Source organism: Peromyscus leucopus, chromosome 19, assembly GCF_004664715.2.
Source record: "Peromyscus leucopus breed LL Stock chromosome 19, UCI_PerLeu_2.1, whole genome shotgun sequence".
NCBI classification, from domain to species: Eukaryota; Metazoa; Chordata; class Mammalia; order Rodentia; family Cricetidae; genus Peromyscus; species Peromyscus leucopus.
In genome coordinates, this window is record NC_051079.1 from 69,230,900 (window position 1) to 69,241,280 (window position 10,381).

The 10,381-nt window shown below is 43.2% G+C and overlaps 1 pseudogene; it reads left to right on the forward strand.

Moving 5' to 3' along the window:
- The first annotated feature begins 7,012 nt into the window (after nucleotides 1–7,012).
- LOC119086226 lies at nucleotides 7,013–9,969 on the forward strand (annotated as a pseudogene).
- The last annotated feature ends 412 nt before the right edge of the window (nucleotides 9,970–10,381 follow it).

Consider the following 10,381-nt stretch of genomic DNA (forward strand, 5'->3'; position numbering starts at 1 on the left):
GACAAATGTTTTCCATAGTCTCTCAATGAGCAGCCTTCTTGAGACCACCGTTGATACTGACCTGATAGATACTACCTGCTTTTGGACAACAAAAATATTGACTAATTTTGTGGGCTTGTATTGTTTCTGGGTGCTACTCCAAATAAGGTGATGGTGTGTTTCACAGCCCAGACTATGGCCGTCTGTTTTAGAAGGCATTAGTCCATCAGTAGCAGGGGGAGTGTAGCGGGTTTGTTTTAAAGGCCTGGGCTCTACTCTTGTATCCTGTAGTGACCTGCTCTGGATTTGCATGTGGCCAGGACATGGAGAACTGCACAGAATATCCAGGTCTCTCTGTAGAGAAATTCTCTGCCATTAAATGACACCGTCTGGTTTCTGGCTTCTTAGCATCTTGAAGAAAAGTCATAGATTTCACTCAGGCTGTTGAAACAAAGAGAACTGGTGGACACTTTGGGAATGTGAAGCTCTCTAGAGGACAGACATCCACAGAGAATTACAGGAGAACCCAGCACAGACCTGGTCTCCCGTGAAACCCTCAGGGCAGGAGAGATGGCTCAGGTACCCAGGAGTACTGGCTGCTTGTCCACCGAGGGCTAGGGGTCAATTTCCAGCCTGAACATGGTAGCTCACAGCCATCTATAATTCCAGTTCCAGGGGATCCAATGCCATCTTCTCTCTTCTCCAGGCATCAGGCATGTGTGGTACATAGGTATACCTCCAGGCAAAACACTTATACCTATAAAATATTTTTTCTTTAAAAATTCACTTAAAATTATTTTCCATAAAATGTATTTTGATCATATTCTTTCTCCTCCCCCATCCCCAGAACAATGTGGCCTCAACACAAGCACCCAGTCTTCCAGAGTCCTTCTCATGACTTGCCTTTGATGGGAAAGTAGGTATTTCATCTGACTTCAGCAATGGAGCCTTCTTTCTGCCTGTTGTGGGCTTTCTTATCAGAAACAGATGCAGGAATTTACTCTTTAACATAGTCTGCCCACACTGACCATCAGGTTCATTGGGCATCTGTATACACTGACCAGCAGATCCCTCGGGCATCTGTATACACTGACCAGCATGTCCTTTCGGGCATCTGCACACCAGCAAGTTTCCTCACGACAACCCTGTCTGTGCTGTGGCTGTGAATCCCCAGTAATCCAGAGCTGCACTGTCCTACTCACATTCCATGCCATTTAAAAGTCTAGTTCCTAAAGACAATAGTGGGGACATTCCAGCTCTGTGTGGCTTCCTTCTAGGCTAACACCTCAGAGAAACATCTAGGTGTTCCATATACTTTTAATGGTGGATGTTCTGAGGTTTGCAGCTCAGTTGAAGAACTGTCTTCATACTGCACTGAGCTGGAGCCACAGAGGACTCTAGGGGAGACCGTTTCATGGACCTAATGGGCAAAGACAACTCTGCTGCAATAACCAGAGCCATGTTGCTTACCAGGGCTCAACACCGTTGCCTTGGAATGACAACATCGACCCACATGGTGACAATTCCCATCCATACAATCCCAGCTGTGAGCATGGTCCATCTACGTCAAGGTCACCTTGGGTCACTTCATTTGTCAAGCTGTGGGATGAGGGAATAACTGGCACAGTCCCTCATGAGTCCATCCATGATCCTCTGAGTCACAGAGCCCAGCAGTGTGGCCTGGGAGTAGCCAGCGGCTCCCAGGGGGTCAAGACTTCCTTCTGGTTTCTATATGCAGGTTAGTCTGGGGCAGACTTCTAGCATCAGCTCTAGAGTTGGGCATTGGAACTAAGGAGAATTTTAGCATTGCTTACAACATTCATTTGCTCTGTAAAAAAAAAGGAGTTTATTTGTATAAATATTGTAAGATTGAATAATCTACTTTAAAGTAAGGAAGGTTTGGACACATCCAGAAAGATGGTGTAAGAGAGGGAAGGTTGAAGAGAGCTGTGTTCTGGAAGCTTAAGGACAGTGACCTGGTTGACAGGAGGGTTGGGGGCAGGGCTTGGCCTTACAGGCAGGGAGCCATTTGAGGGAGCTTGCAGACAGGAGATGCACGTTGAATGGGAAGTTGGAGGGTACAGAACTGAGAGGATGTCACTCAAGCCTCACGATGCCAGCATCCCTGTCTAGATATAAAAGAGAAACCATACTTGGCGTTATCTGTGATTGAGAAGGTTTTCCTGTATTAGAGAAGAGGTTGATAGATACATGCAAAGTCACAAGTACACAGGAGCAAGAATCAGTGTGGGTGACTTAAGGTGACAATATCTCCTCTGCATGTCATAAAAGTAGAGAATGTTTTGTTGCTTTGTGTTTTTTTAAAACTTTTGTTTCATTCATGAAGAAATGATATATTTGAAGAAATGACTGCATTCAATTTTAATGTTTATATATATGTATATATGTGTGTGTGTGTGTGTGTGTGTGTGTGTGTGTGTATAACCAAACCATCACATGGTACTCAATTTGAAGAATTATCATGTTGTTATGTATCATTTAAAATTGAAATATGTATTAAAAAGAAATATGAAATTAACTATAAAGTGTGATACATTTTCCAGCCATATAACTAGTATGTGAATGCAGAAAAATGAAAGTAAAAGATGGTTTGCTCTGCTCTCCAGACTTATGTTTCAGGATTTTAAGATAGCTGATCTCCCCGCCCCAGCACCCCCAACACACACAGAGAAGATAGAAGCAGGAATGTTTTCATGTTAGGCTGGGAGCTTACAGAGTCAGTGAGGCTGAGGGAGGAATCTCGTTGGTATTCATGACGTTTAAAAGCAAATGATACATCGCTAAGCACAGCCTGCCAAGCCTCAGCTCACGTTTTGAGAGCTCTTGCTTTGTAATTTATCACAAGTGACTCATGAAAGTGCATTACCAAATCAGAAAGATGTGTACATTTGATTTAAGCTTTTCTTGGCGAGGAGCAATTTGTAGCTAAGGATCACAAAAGGCGAGCCAACATCGTGCTAGCCCAACTTCCCTGGGAATGCAGCAGGAACCTGGTAATTTTGACAATAAACATAACACCTAAGAAGCTTTCAAATCACTCGTCTGTTTAAACCAAGCTTTCAAATTATGAAATTGGGATCATAATGCTCTATTCCCTGGTGAATGATCTCTCACTCTCTCTCTCTCTCTTTTTCATTGCATGCTGCCTTAATCTGGTCTGAAAAGGAACTATTATTTTCTGAACTGAAAATTTTCTGAACTTAAAAGGAAAGGAACTGTTATTTTCATAGCATTTTTTCTTTTGCTTGACTTCTCAAATTGTTAGTTTAATACAAGACAATGTTAGTGTGATTCTAATTCCTTAAATCTCAAAGCTCATGGAGATGGTATCAGAAGGCAGTCTTATTACTCACGTGTCTATACATATACAAACTCTGCAGAGTCATACACTTTCCTGACTAGTGTGGACATGCAGACTGGAAGGACTGCATCATGCTGCAGGGATGGTGGGGTGGGAGCAACCAGTTTCCATGTAAATTTTATATTTGCAGATATTGTGAGGTAAGGTTTCTCATTTGAACTCAGAGCTCACCTATTCAGCTCTTCTAGCTAGCTAGCTTGCCCTGAGTATGGCCTGTCTGTATTTGTTATGTCCAGGGATTGCAGGTGTAGGCAGCCACATCCACCCAGCATTTGCATGAGTGCTGGGAATCAAACTCAGGTCCCTTATACTTGTGTAAAAAGTTCTTTGACCTACAGAGCCCTCTGCTTGGTCCCTAGTCCCCAGCTCTAGTTCCATGAGGTAACACTTGGAAGGGCCAAATGGTTCCTGTGCACACGGTAGGAGTTGTGCTTGGAGGGACAAAATGCGCAACTTTTGTATATGATTAAGAGCTAGTTGTGAACAGAAAAACAGGTTGTGTAGCTGTGAGACGTTTCCTGGAAGGACTGTAAGGGTTTAGAGTCACGCTTGGTACCAAGAAGGGGAAGACATTTTTGTAGTGTGCATCCTGTGCTGGACTGATCTTCTCGGAGCTGTGGTGTGTGAAGACTTGGATTGGCACAAGATGTCACCACTGCAAAAGATGGACCTTACTCCCCAAACTCTGAAGAACAGGTCTCTACCACCATGGAGCTAAAGCCGATAGCAGCTATTCGTCCTCCCTGTCTGGATGCGCCTGAGGTACTGACCTAAATTATAACTGAAGCTACATCTTCTGAGGAAAAAGAAATCCAAGGAGGAAGGCAGGGATCAGAATAAAATAACTTGATGTTCAAGTAGTAAGTGCACTTGACCAAATGACTTCAGACAATGCAAATGAGTCTTTCCCACATACCTCTGCACATCTCCTATGAGTCCAGCAGGTTTTCTAAGACCCGAGGATTCAATGCTGAGAGAACAGACACTTTACAGCTTTCATAGCAGCAAATATTCTATTTTTGAGTATCCTGCAGTTGAATATAATCCATTTCTAAAGATGCAGCCAAATATAAGATGCCTAAGAGAACTAACATCCCCAGGAACAGTGGTTTCCCATGCACTGATTTTTTATGGAACAGCCGCATCATCATGAAATACTTTTGAAGTCATTTTAAGCAACAATTAGGGATTCAAACCTGATTTAGAATTCAATCCCATGTAGTGTTCTCGATGCAAATGGCACAAATGGGGTGAGAATCCGATGCGCAGACAGCGTCCACCCCGGGCTAGACAGAGCAGTGAAAACCATAAACAGCTCCACACTGGCTTATTTCTCTGCCTGCGAGCAGCCACGTTTCTTCTGACTCTGAGATGCCTCCTGTTTGAAGACTGCTCAAAATCTTCAATGTGTGCACAGCAAAGTCAAGGAAACATTCTGAATGTCTTAACATTTTCCTGAAAGAAAAAGATTTCAATTTCCTTATAAAGAGAAATACAGGCCTCTCATTTACCATGTATTCAAATTTGTGGAGAAGTTCCAAGACAATTTTCAAAAGAAATCTTACATCCTCTGTAATGATAGGAAGCTTAACCCTGTTTATCAATGTATAAATGTGTATTTTTATACATATACATATATATATATTTCCTCAGAGACTCACACCTTGGCTGCATTAATTTGTCAGTTTATAAAACTCTGTAACAGTAAATGCCTCTTAATTTACTACTGTTACAGCACAGTTTTCTGTATAAAGAAATGTTTGGAAAAGCCATATTTGGGCTCGAGAAATAGCCCATCAGGTAAAGGCTCTTGCTGCTCAAATCCGGCAACCTGAATTCAATCTCTGGAGTCCACAAAAGGAGGAAGGAAATAACCAGCTCCACTAAGTGTCCTCTGAGCTGCACATATGCTCCATGGAATGTACATGTGCAATCATGTGCACACTCACATATGTACCAGGGAATGTACATGTGCAATCATGTGCACACTCACATATGCACCAGGGAATGTACATGTGCAATCACATGCACACTCACATATGCACCAGGGAATGCACATGTGCAATCATGTGCACACTCATAGTGATAATAAATACAATTTTAAAACAGAGACATTGATATTCATTGTACTAGTCACTGAAGAGTATGGTCGATGCATCTTGTGGCAGAGGGCCCTTCTTGGGATGGTTGAGAGCATTCTCCTTGCCTGGAATCATGGCTACTTGCTTTTACTTGTAGCGGGAGAAGTGTCTTTGGATAGTGACAATCTCTCTCTTCTCTCCTTATTTTTGGTGCCAGGATATTCAGTCACCTTCATGACTCACCCCTGAGCCATGCTCTGATGCCAGGTGTTTTTTGGATACCCACCTTCCCCTTCGTTAATTTTACATCTCCTTCCTTATTTTTCCTGCACCTTAAGTTTTTACACTCTTTTATACTCAGTTTTTCATATTTATATGTGTTACCTAAAACGTTTTAGCCAATGAGAGACCAGAACAGAAACAAAAGTAGACAGGGGGTCAACACTGTTCTCTGTAAATGGGTCTCCATGGGGTGTTTGGAGGGAGATATTTGCTGTCTTGAAAACTTCAGTTTGGAGTATGAAATTGGGAGAAATGAGAGATGAACTTAGGCCCCTAACAAGAAGCACCAACACTTCAATACAGTAATACTGAGGCAACCCGAAGAAGGTGTCTTAGTTACTTTTCTATTGCTATGAAGAGACACCATGACCAAATCAACCGGTCAAAGAAAACACTTAATTAAGGGCTTGCTTACAGTTTAAGAGGGCGAGTCCATGGCCATCATGGCAGAGAGCATGGCAGTGAGCAGGAAAGCAGGCATGGTACTGGGGCAGTAGCTGAGAGCTTACGTGTTGAGATAACAACTATGAGGCAGAGAGAGGGGGGGAGAGAGACCAGAGAGAGAGAGAGAGAGCTGGGATTTTTTAAACCTCAAAGCCCACCCCCAGTCATCCAACAAAGTCACACTTCCTAATTCTTCCCAAATAGTTCCACCGATTTTGGATTAATCATTCAAATATATTAGTCTATAGGGAACATTCTCATTCAAACCACCACAGGAGGACAGTGAGGTATACCACATCCAGGCATGAGTCTGGTAAAATGATCTACAGAGTTCATTCTATAGATCAGCATCCATGTTATCCACTCTTCTAGGAGCTCTTTGGTGGAGTGGTAATGAATTCCTATCGGCCACTTCTCAGCACAGGAGTTGGGATGTGCCTAAGACTTCTCTCCATTGCCTTTTAGAAACTCCATAAAGGTGTGACGAAAACACCATGAAACGGAGGAGTGTATCTGCCAAAGATTTGGACCTCATCATGTAATCAATCCAGAGGTGGCGGTGGCACCGGGAGTGCTGATCACTGGAGGAGACAATGCAGGTGGGAAGGGGAACCAACACTCTGCATTGGGTGGTTCCAAGGAGAGTCACTGCTTGTCCAAAACATTGGCAATCTAAAGTAGAGAGTATTGAAGTGGATTTTAGGATTTTCTTTTCCTTTTTTGTTTCTTCACCATCTCTGTATTCATTTACAAAAGTTCTTTTATACCTCTATTGAGTTTTTTTTTAAAAAAACTAAATTGACATTGCTCAAATAAAATACCCACACCTGTGGAAATCACATACATGGGATTTCTTATTGCACACAATCCAGCCAATGTGACCTTAAATGAATTTATAAAGTAACTACCATAGTAAGGGTATGTGGAACAGCTTATGACACTAAGTCATAAGTGGAGAAGAAGGTGCCCATGTTCTTGACTGGCCTTGTGCTTGTGATAATGGCACACCATCCTCCAGCCAGATTTCAGTTGACTGATTAAGGCTTGTGAGGATTAAGGCTCATGGAGAACCTGTCTCCTAAGGTCACCAGCCTTAGAAGAGCTCTGGGACTTTTAGCAGCAAGCAACTATTGTATCTGGAGAAATACCAGCCTAAAATACAGCTTCATTTCCTAGAGAACACTGGGGTGCCTGATGTCATGGCCTTGGAGCTAATCTGTCATGCATCACGGTGAGTAAATCTGATAGAGCTTCTACAGGAATATTGAAAAACAGAATTGCAATCTCTCTTTTTGGGTTATGATCAAGCTATTTAAATACTTACCAAAAACTTTCTGCTAATCTGAATTTAAAATGTGATTATATTTTCTACAAATCGACCTTTCCTGAAATCATACCATATTGAGTTATGTCTTTAAATGTATCTCTGGGTTAGAATGTTGTCAACATGTAAAAAATTTAGAAAGACTCAGTGTCAAAATACCCAGCACAACACTTGTATATTTTTATCATCATACAGAACCAGTTTCAGGGACTAAGAACCACGTATCCCGACCTTCCATGGTTTATCCCTTAGTCGCATTGACACTGTAGGGTTTTCCTCTTGTTTCCCTGCTCACTCCATGCTTCTCTTTCTCATATTCATGCCAGTATATCTCAAGTTTGTTTAACCATTGATTGCTTTAACTTTTGTCAAGTCTTATGGTGGTTTGTGTTTTTCTGTATGTCTTATTTTGTACTCTCACAGGAAGCTTCCAATTTGAAAGTCACATTGCCTCAAAAGCACATATCTTTGATAATTATCTTTAGGCCCAGTCCTCAAAACTGCAGAGCTAGTCTAGTATTTGCCCACAGAGGTACAGCTACGGAAAAGACTGCGAGGGAGATACTGAGTGTTTTTAGTAAAATGTCTCCTTTGTCTTGTACAAAAAATATAGAATATGTCTTAGTACCTTTTCCTTTCATTGAAAATAGATTTTCCTCATATAATATATCCTGATTACAGTTTTCCTTCCCTCGATTCCTCCCAGCTTCTCCCTACATCCCCTTTCATCCAGATCCATTCCCTTTCTGTCTCTCATTAGAAAACAAATGTGCTTCTATGAGATTTTATAATATGATATAAAATATAGAATATATAATATAGTGATAAAACAGAAACTAACACACTGGAATTGGACAAAACAAACAGAAGAAAAGAGCCCAAGTAAAGGCACAAGAACCAGAGATCCACTTGCTCTCACACTCAGAATCCCATCAAAACACTAAAGCTGAGGCCATAAGTAATATGCATACAATGGACCTGTAGGGTAGAAAGAGAGAAAAATAACATAGAAATAAAATAAAAATGATGAGATAACACTTTAAAAATAGAAGAGCCCCGATGGGGCATTATCAGATAAGGAACCTCCTCCAAAGATGCTGTTGAGCTCATTTTCTGTTGGGCATCTACTGCTGGGTATGCAGCCTACCCTTAAGAGTAGTTTGTTTCCCCAGTAAGACTCACTTGGAAGAAACCAAAATTTCATTTGCAGGTGATTACCAATTGGTGATAGCTTCTGGGTTAGGGGTGGGGGCGTGTGTCCATTCCTCCTTTCAAATTCAGGACCTCAGCTGGTGCAGACTGTATATGCCCTGTGCATTCTGCCTCTGTCTCTGTGAGTTCAGATATGGACCGATCCTGTTGACTTAGAGGGCCTTGTTTTCTTGCTGTCCTTCATTCCCTCTGACTATCACACTCTTTCTGCCTCCTCTTCTTCAGGGCTCCCTAAGGCCTGAAGGGAGGGATTTGATGGAAATATCCCATTTAGGGCTGAGAGTGAGACCCAGAGGAGACTACAGTAGGTGTTCTGCTTAGAGCTGGGGATGAGGCTGGGGGATTGGACTTGGAAGACCTGATTCCCTGGCCCGAGTGGCCTGTGGTTTCCCAGGAAATGTCCGCTGGAGTTTGGGGCTTGGAAGTTGGTTACTGGTGGTCTAGAAGAGACTGGGACGAAGGCACTAGCACCTTATCCACAGAGTGAAGGGCTTACACCCATCCTTAGCTCAGTGTCAGCTTCTGCTTTTCTTGGCTTGAACTGACAGGCAGGGTGACCGAATACTTCTGGGAGTTGGAAGTCATGATGGGCTCAGCAGAGTCTGCCGTGTCATTATCTCCCTGGACAGAGCAAGTCCCCACAGAGGATGGCATGAGGTGGTTCCATCTCAGGACACCGGAAGTGATGTAGACTCTTGGGGAGGTATTGTATGTTCCAAAGAACCCAGCTTACTCAGAACCCATTTCTTACCCCGTCCCCAATTCTCCAAGGCTGAGTACATCCTAGAACTAAGATATTACAGTTAGTCGGTCTCTGTTTGAGCTACAAATGAGCACTCAGATGATCTTGGAGTCGCACAGAATCTTAAGTGGGCCACCAATCAGACCTCAGCCTAGATAACTGGAATGCCTCTGTGACCCCTGCTATGGACCAGGAAGCCTGTGATTCTTGGGACGTTGGAGTGGGATAGATGAGGATCCCTTTGGAAAATAGAGAGTGACCTAATTTGAGCAAGAGGCTTCACAGGTGTCAACACACTGTTATGGGGTTATGCTAGGTTAGGGTGGGCTCCCATGCACGGACTGCTGTCTTCATCATTTGGAATCAGGAAGAGCCAGGGGAAGACAAGAAGGTGCAGGCAGAGGTGGGTGCACTGCCTCCTCAAGTGCAGATGCTGAGGGTGGCCGGAGAAGCCAGTAAAGATCGTCCCATAGTACTTCAGAGGACCATCGCTGTCAGCAAGCATGGTCCCCTGGGGACCTAGAAGACACAGTTTGACTTAAGGCTTCTGGATGACAAAACTGTAAGGAAATGTGTCCCTTTGTGCTTAGACACAAGGCAGAAGGACATGGGTCTCAGAGTGCAGCTATGACTTTCTCTTCCCATTCTTTCATGTCTTCCCCTTTTCTGCCCCTCCTCCTTCCCCCCAATTTTCTCGACCTCTATGTTCCTCCTTCTCCCTTCTTTCTCTTATTCTTCCTCCTCACCCCCTTTCTCTTCTCTCTCCTTACTCTTCTTTCTTTTTCCTCCTCTCCTCCTCAACCCCCTTCCTCTCCTCCTCAACCCCCTTCCTCTCCTCCTCACCCCCTTTCTCTCCTTGCTCCTTGATCTGACTTGGTCACTGTGTCTTAAGCCAAAGATGTGGGACTGCGATAGACACTGGTCCCTCTTTAGCC